Below are 8,986 nucleotides of genomic sequence, written 5' to 3' on the forward strand. Positions count from 1 at the left end.
ATAAGGTCATAAAGATCCATACTAACCTCGATAGAATTTAATATCTAGAAAACAGAAGTCAATATTGAATGTTTACATTGAAAAATAATGTGGGTCCAAGCTTGAGATGAAATATACCTTGCTAATTAAAAGGCGGAGATTTAGAAGACTGATATGAGGGCCAGTTCTGAAAAACACAAATTCATGAGGAACTACAAAAACAAAGAAAGCTAGATATAATGAAATTTTCTGATATCTCACGTTTGTGGAAACCATAGGTAAGTGATCATTACTCAAGGGTGGCTTGGCCTGAAAAATAATCTAAAGTGGTTATAGCCTTAGCAACAAAAATAAGTCTGTAGCATGCTTCCCTTTTATAATTAAACCCACTACTTCTATTTGTCCTAACTTGTTATAACAGGAGTGGTTATAAACAAAAGCACTGGTCTGAAGCCTCAATATAAGGAACTCAGTCTATGTGGGCCAAACAGTCCCTAACATGAGGTTTTATTTAAATTAACAAGCATTATTTTAGATTTTGCATAGTGGGATGTTGCATAGTCACAAGCAAGGTCTGCTAAGTCAGGTAATCCAATCTACTCTTTCACATGTTACCCAATAGCCTGGTTTCAATAAAAATGACTACAAGGAGATTGTACAAATGAGACTGCCACTTTTCCCTTTCATGAATCAAAATTCTGTGAAATGATTTCTGTCTTCCAGATGTTTACATATTTCTCATGATCTTTTCTACTATTTTGTCGTCATTATTGATGTTCATATTACTTTTTGTTGTTGTCTTTTGTGTACATGCCATTTGTAGGGCTGGAACTCAATGTCTTATGGTCTTCCTTGAATTTTTTTGCTCATAGCTTTTTTTTTGTTCTATTTCTTTTGCTCTAATTTTTTGCTCTACTCCTTGAGCCACATTCTCACCTTCTGCTTCTTGCTGGATAATTGGAGATAAGTTTTCTCACATTTTTGTCTGTTTGGACTGACATTGAACTAAAGTATTCAGGTCTTAGCCTCCTGAGTTTCTAGGATTCTACACATGAATGGCTAACACCAATCTTTGCTTTACTGTTATTTTAATTATGTGATAGAGGAAAGTGGAAGTATATTTGTGGTAAGGGTGCAATTTTCAAATACAAGTTTGAATCAACTTGATATAATGTAATTGTTATCAATTTTAACAGTTAAATCAATGAATATTACACATTCCCAAAGAAATATAATTGAAAACAAAACGCAGAATTGTTTACTTAAAACAAGAAATAGAACCATGAATTTCACTTTACAATTAATTTTTATATAACTTTAATTAGCAGACTTCCATGACTAAAAGTTAATATATTAATTTTATACTACAAGAAAAAAAGTGATCATAGTTAAGAATAGATATTTCATCACAGCGAGAAGATAAGTTTTTGAGCATTCTCACTAAAAAGAAATGTTACATGCTGAAATTAATGGATATAGTTGCTCATGCTTGTAACCCTAGCTACTAAGGAGGTTGAGAGCTGAGAATCATGGCTCAAGGCCAGCCTAGGCAAGAAAGTCTGTGAGTATATTATCTCCAATGAGACAAAAGAAAACTGGAGTGGCTCAAGTGGTAGAGCACTAATCTTGAGCTGAAGAACTGAGGGACAGTGTCCAGGTCCAGATTTCCAGCCCCCAAACTGACAACAATTAAAAATAAACAGTTAAAAATAAACCGTACTTTGAAATAAATGTTAAAATATATATTCTAAAATTTTTTTAAAACCTCACTAGATATACTAGTTTATATAAATAGATAGAAGTGTTTTCTGGTTTTAGTTGTTATTGAACGAATTGTGTAAATCACACATTTCTTATTCAAATCATATTTGTAGGTTTATACACTTATATGCCATAAGTATAACTAACAGATATGTGATCGGCAGTGCTGTTTTAGGAATCTCCCTTGGCATTCTAACATTAACACTTCTCCCCTGAAATCGATATGCCCTCCAATCTTGTCAGAAGTTTCAACTCATTGGAGCAGAAAAGTATAAGCCATAATCATTGTTTGGAAAAACTGTAACATTTTACATGTATTTCACTTCGTTTAAGAACCAAAACATTTAAGTCATCTGAAATATGCCAATAATAGCAAAATATCTTCTGAGTTTTTTAGTCTCTTAAGAGATGAAAATCTTTAAATATACATCTAATTTTTTCTGCCTCACATCCTATATCTTAGGAAGATCTTTTTGTGTAATCCTGTGTTCCTGATTAGAAGACTGGAATAAAGGTAATAATGAAAATAGCCAAGGAAAATACTTGAAAAAATTTAAAAGCAATCGCAGACACTCCTGTTTTAATCAGTTTCAATGAGAATATACCTTAAAGTATCACGTTTTTTTAATCATTAAAGAGCAATAATTAAACTTTAATTAGCAGTGAAGAAGGGAACAGAAAACTGTGTTTGAAGACAGCTTGACTTTGAATAATTCAACATAAGCATAATGGCTTTATGTTGTTTTTTCTATGTAATTACCAAAATAATAAAGAGCAACACCCAAAGGCAGGAAAACACCTAAAAAGCAGTAAACTTTTGTATATAAAATAATTGTGATGGTCTAACTCTTTCAAAGTCAGGCTTGGAAAGAGGAAAACTGTATTTGTTTTAGTGTGAACAATAAAAAAATATAAAAATCCTCTATTAATGTTTTACATACGTATCTTGACTAGGATGATTCGTGTTGGAGAAGAGGAAAGATATGAAAAAGTTCAAAATTATTTGACTATTCCCCAACAACATTCTTATTTATCAGCTATAGCAACACAAGTAGCCTTGGTTACTCTTAAAATCATGCTTGTTTACATTTAGAAGCATTATTTTTTGCTGGGTTATAAGCTGCAAACGCTTGAGTATTAATAACGAGTCATTTCCTAAGAGAGGAAAGTTGCTGTGAAAACAAACATAAAATATCAAAGACAGCATAGTGGAAACTATTTTGTAGCTATATCACAACCTGTAGGTGTAGATTTTGTTTCCCATGGTTCCAGGGAACCATTTTTGTTATCTTCTTTGTCACTGTTTAGTGATCCTATATCATCCTATACCATCCTGGGAATGCTGTATCTTTACTAGATTCTCTAATTTCTGTTGGAAAATTAGGAAGGATGGAAAATTGAGTTTCTGTTTCTGTTTTACTTTATTTTATAACAGTTTAGAAACTGTAACTCAAAATGACATTAATTATCTTTATAATATTAGGGGACAGATTTCATTTCCATATTCTTACCCTAGCTTTATACGTAACTTTAGTACTTTGATCCCCAAACGTGAAACTAAAGATAGAGAGTTTCTTATTTAAATATTATTTAGAATTTGAAGACTTCATTAATGCAAGGCCCTTCGTATTATATCCTTCATACATGTGTACAAAGCCAGTGGCAAATTTTTCTTATTCTCAGAAACTAGGATATGTGATGTCTCTATACTTGCAATCAGGAAAAGGCTGTAGCTGAGTTAGTTTACTAAACCAAATATGCTGTAACAAATTTCTACAAGTTAATTGGCTTGAATAATCCGTATTTATCATTTTACAGTTCTAAAGGACAGAAATCTAAAAGAAGTCTCACCACATTAAAATCTAGCCACCTACAGGGCTAAAAGAATTTTTAGATGATTCTAGTGGAAAGGCATTTACAACCTGTTCCGCTTTTCAGAAATTCAGAATCTGGGTTGTTGTCTTTTCCTTTATCTTCTCATGTAGCATCTTTACATGTTTCTGATGGTTCTTACCTGATCATTTCCCCTTTGAAATATAGCTGGGATTTTAAGTACCCATTTGAGTTATACTTCCCCCATCTGGTAATTATTCAAATTCGTGTTCCTTGAGTAATGAGAGATGAATATTTTACAAATATATATATATATATATATATATGTATGTATGTATATATATATATATATATATATATATATATATATATGTATAGTGCATATCTACATTTGAAGGATTAGACATTTAGGGGATGAGAGGCATTATTGGAAGGTATTTTACTGACAACCACAATGAGTTTCTAGCACTTTTTTCTACTATAACTTGTTATCCGTTCATTAATTTTGAACAACATATTTCTTCAATGAAATATCACTAGAAAAAAATTAGTTCCTGAAAGCAATTAATCCTGATTAAAACATTGTCCTGTACTAGAAATCCTAAATGCAAGAGAGCAGCTCCTGAAACAGTTCTGGCACTATCACTTTTATACATTCTGCTACAATCTTCTCTTTTCAAGAGGAGTTGATTGTTATTATTGTGGAATTATGATTAATATATATTTGACTGCTATTTTTAAATAAATCACCACCCAATACTGGTACTCTTTTTGTAACATTTTGTGTCTAATCTATTTCTGAAACACAGCTATTTGAATTACGTGAACTGCTTATTGAAGTTGAATCAGTGTGGAGAGGAAAAGAAAATAGATGTCTCTGTGGGTATGTCATATTAAAAATGTACCTACAAGCTATTTACCTTAAAATCATCTATTTTTCATTATGTTTAGATTCTGATAGAATTTAGCCTCTCAACTCACACAGTGTTAATGCAGTTTTATTTCATGCCTCTCAAAAGCAAACCACAAATTACTATTTTTTTAAATTTTATCTTTTTAGTTTTAGAATTTTTCTTTAGCAAACTATATTTTTTAAAAAGTTAGCCAAGGCAAATGGTTTATTAGATATTTGCAGTCATGTTCAGACTCTATGGTGGAAGCCAGAAAGAGAAAAAAATTCATGTTTTTTTTCTTCCTTGAGGCACTCTTATTTATCATTCATCTAATTCTGAAAGAATGAAATTCTTGATTTGAAGCCTTTTGCTTGATATCCACAGCGTGTCATTCTTCCTTTCTTAATAGAAGAATTTGGAGAAAGCATGAGAATTCACACTAGGAAAATGGGGAAGAGGAAAAGAGAAATAGAATTCTAGATATTTTGTTCTTCCTCATCTCAATCACACGGTCTGGATAATGATTAAGGATATTAGATACAATGGTCTAGAGTGATTACCCCCATCTATAGAAAAAATATAACCTCATAAGTGATCACATGGAGAATCCTTATTTATTAAAAATTGTAGTAATTTCCAACAGGAAATGTTATATATTTGCTTAGTTCTTGTTTAATATTTGTTAAATTCTGATGTGCTATAGTGAACAATCATAAAGGTATACAAGAATGATAAGAAACTAACATCTTAATATCATATTCTAATATTAGCTTAATTCTGCCTGAGTTATCTCTATGAGGCTGTATTTGAGTTTTGCCTCAATTTCACATGCTATCTTCTTCCAATATATAAGTTGAAAGAAGACTCCTTCTGAAAATATGCTATTTTTATAGCTAAGGGAAAACAAGTCAGCTATTAAACACAGACAATGAGACAGAAATCTTCCCCCAGAAATAGACTTTCACCACTTCTGTTTCATTTTTGTAAACGGAAGTAAGTCACATGACCCATCTTGACATTGCAGAATAGAAGTAAATCTCACCTACAGGAAGCTGATGCAGGACATACAGTAAAATGCCCAGATATGCAACACTTGAGATAAAGAGGAAAAAAAAGAGAACTACAGTACAATCAATCATACTTGCTATCATATGTCTCTGCAGGAAGGAAGCTATAATGTTCCTTTGTTTCTAAATTTACTGAGATCTTCAAATCATGTCTTTTATGCTTGGATGTTACAGGAATTAGAGAACATTTTGATCCTGAGAGAGCATCAAATCTCAAAGAAAGTTGGAGTAAGCATTTCAATTCCACTTTTTGTTCTCCAAGAAAAGAAACCATTTTATAGACAATACTTTATACTTTCTTACCTAGTATCATTTTTTTCCAGAAATGGATTTTGTTAATATATGTGATTATCCACCAGAATAAATGTCATCATTTATTTTCATCTTGTGCAGACAGTATAGTCAATTAGATGTAAGTGGGAGTTCATCAGTAGCACTTTTTAAAAATGCAAAAAATGTGGACAGGGAGCTAATATACATATTTTTCCACCATCACCTTCCACATCTTCCTTCTTCCTTCCTAGGAAACACACCCTATCAATAAAAGGCTTAGATATTTGGCTCGTGCCCTTGAAAGTGGAAGCACAATATAAGGGATGTCGGAGATGATGGTCAATAATGTTTTACATAATAATGTCACATGCAACAGCCTTATGAGTCCAGCAGGCCTTAACACTCTACTTCCTTAGTGATGTGATAGTAATGTCAGCTTTACTGGACTTGATATTGTTTTCCACTTCCTTTTCTACCCCTTGGCCTAAATTATGATACATAGTAATTGAATGAAAAAATAATGCCATCTTAACCAAGTCCCATTGCGACAATGAGATGTATAAGACGTTATGTTGAAAAAGGAACTTTACAACTTTGGCGGGGGAGGGATGGGCAATCAGTGGGCAGGGATATTAAGGGGAAGGAGGAGACAACAATGCTTGCTAAGAAATGTACTCTTTACCTTGCTCATGTAATTGTAACCCCTCTGTACGGTATTTTCACAATAAGAAAACGTATTAATATAAAAAAGTAAGAAAGTTACTTAAGGCTTTGGGAATGTGGCTAAATGGAACAGTTATTGCTTAGCAAGAATCAAACCCTAGGTTCAATTCCTCAATCCCACATAAATAGAAAAAAAAAAAAAGAACACTGAAAGATGAGCTGTGCCTCAAGTGGTAAAGTGTTAACCTTCAGCCAAAAAAAAAGCTCAATAACAGTTTCCTGTACCTGAGTTCAAGCCCCAAGACTGGCAAAAAAGTCATTTAGCTAGTAAATGCAAAATAAATAACCCATACTTGGAATATGCAATTGTTCATTCCAACTGATACCTAGTAATAATCTGTAATTCATTTATTTTACTTATATTAGAATAGTATTTTTTTTTAAGGGCAGGGAAGGTGCCTCAGTAGTAGAGCGCTTGCCTTGCACGCATGAGGCCCTGGGTTCGATTCCTCAGCACCATATAAGCAAAAAAAAACAGTCGGAAGTGTCGCTGTGGCAAAAGTGGTAGCACGGTAGCAGTGAGCTGAAGAACTGAGAGACAGAGCCCAGGCCCAGATTTGAGGCCCCACGACTGGACCTCAAAAAAACAAAACAAAAAAAGACAAAAAAAAGTTCTGTTAATAGGTCATGGCAATTAATGCCAAGAATGTGATTAGATATCATGTGAAGATTAATCCTGGAAATTCAAAGATTCCAGGATTTTGAGTGGTCACTGCTAATCACAATGAGAAGGGTAGTCTGTGAGATTTGGAAAACTTTTTGGTAAGTCACGGCATCAAAAAGGCATAGGATAATTAATGGCTTTGACAGAAGAGAAGGAATAATTCCCCATGGAAGGAATAAATGATAATAATAACTAAGTTATACCACAAACTGTTCTAGGGAACCATTTTTGGTTATTGAAGAACTAGTTATCAACTACGCTTATTCCTCATTGCCTTTAGCATTCTAGTAACTTAGACTAGTTCTTAATCTGTGTGATAAATTGTATATCCTTCTATGCTATTCTTTCATACCTTACTTCCTTTACTTTCTAAAAATCTTAGTCTTTTATATTTCTCTATGAACTATTTCTGATACTAAGTCCACATACACAGACAGCAGAGGATGCTAATGTAAGAGTCCCAAAACGCATGAATCATTAATGTAACAACATGGAAAAGGAGGATATATTTATTGCTACCTCAATTTTTCTGAAAAGCTGCAATGTCACCATTGATTGAAATCTCCATTCCTTGTCTACATAGTGTCATTAAGTGCAGATCAATGCAAATATAAGCCGGATGCTGGTGGCTCACACCTGTAATCCTAGCTACTCAGGAAGATGAGACTGGTTCAAAGACAGCCTGGTCAGTAAAGTCCATGAGAACCTTATCTTTAATTAACCACCAGAAATCCCGAAGTGGTGCTGTACCTTAAGTGGCAGAGCACTCAACTTGAGCTGAAGAGCTGTGGGACAGAGCCCAGGATCAGAGTTAAAGCCCCATGACCAACAAAAAAACTGCAAATAGGACTTTGAGTATCCCCAAAAGGAACAACGAAGTCAATAGTAATCTTCCCAAACAGAAAAAATAATTACAAACTGATTCAGTGCACCTACTTTTGCTGAGTTATTTAAGTTATGGTTTCTTTGCTGGACATATTCTCTTCTTTTAAAAATTGTCAAATATTAGCTTTATTATAAACTTCATCTAATATTTCTTGTTTCAAAAGAGAAGCCCATACAGTTGATGTCAATTGGCTTTCTTACTGTCTCAGTTCAAAGTCAACCCAGGCAAGAGAGTCTGTCAAACTCTGATCTGTAATTAAACACTAAAAAAGCCAGAAGTGGAGTTTTGGCTCAAACAGTAGAGTACTAGGTTAGGGGACAGGTGTGCAGGAAAGACAACTGTACAGGGACAGTGTCCACCCTCTGTATTCAAGCCCCAGAACCTGCACAAACTAAACAAACAATCAAGAAAATGAAAAAACCCACATATCTCTTTGGGACCATCCTTAAAGCACTGGTTTGAGATGAGGCTCCTTTTGTTGATCATGCTCTCTGGATCCTGATTTTTGGAATCCTTATTGCTATGGAGAACTCAGGACCAGAATAAAGAAATGGATAACTGACTCCTGCAATACAGAATCATCTCAGGAGAGAAATATCCGTGTATAGGACAATTTAAAACCTACATGTCTTTCTTTCTTTGTAGTAGGACACTTAAAATAAAGTTATTTTCTTTTATTCTATGCTTGCCTTCAAATGGCATATTGTTTTCTTTTGTTATACTCTCAACTGGAAGTTTACAGACAAGTTTTATATGAGTAAAGGACACACTACAAAAGATCAGGGACAGAGTTTCCTTCAGGCCTTGGATTATTTTTTTGTATAGTAAAAAAGGACAGCACAAATTAACTTGAATTTTGTCATTTCTCTGTGTTCAATTCCTCTCTTGGGCTCAGTTTCCACTTGCA

This window comes from Dipodomys spectabilis, unplaced genomic scaffold, assembly GCF_019054845.1.
Source record: "Dipodomys spectabilis isolate Male_0828 unplaced genomic scaffold, ASM1905484v1 ptg000268l, whole genome shotgun sequence".
NCBI lineage: Eukaryota > Metazoa > Chordata > Mammalia > Rodentia > Heteromyidae > Dipodomys > Dipodomys spectabilis.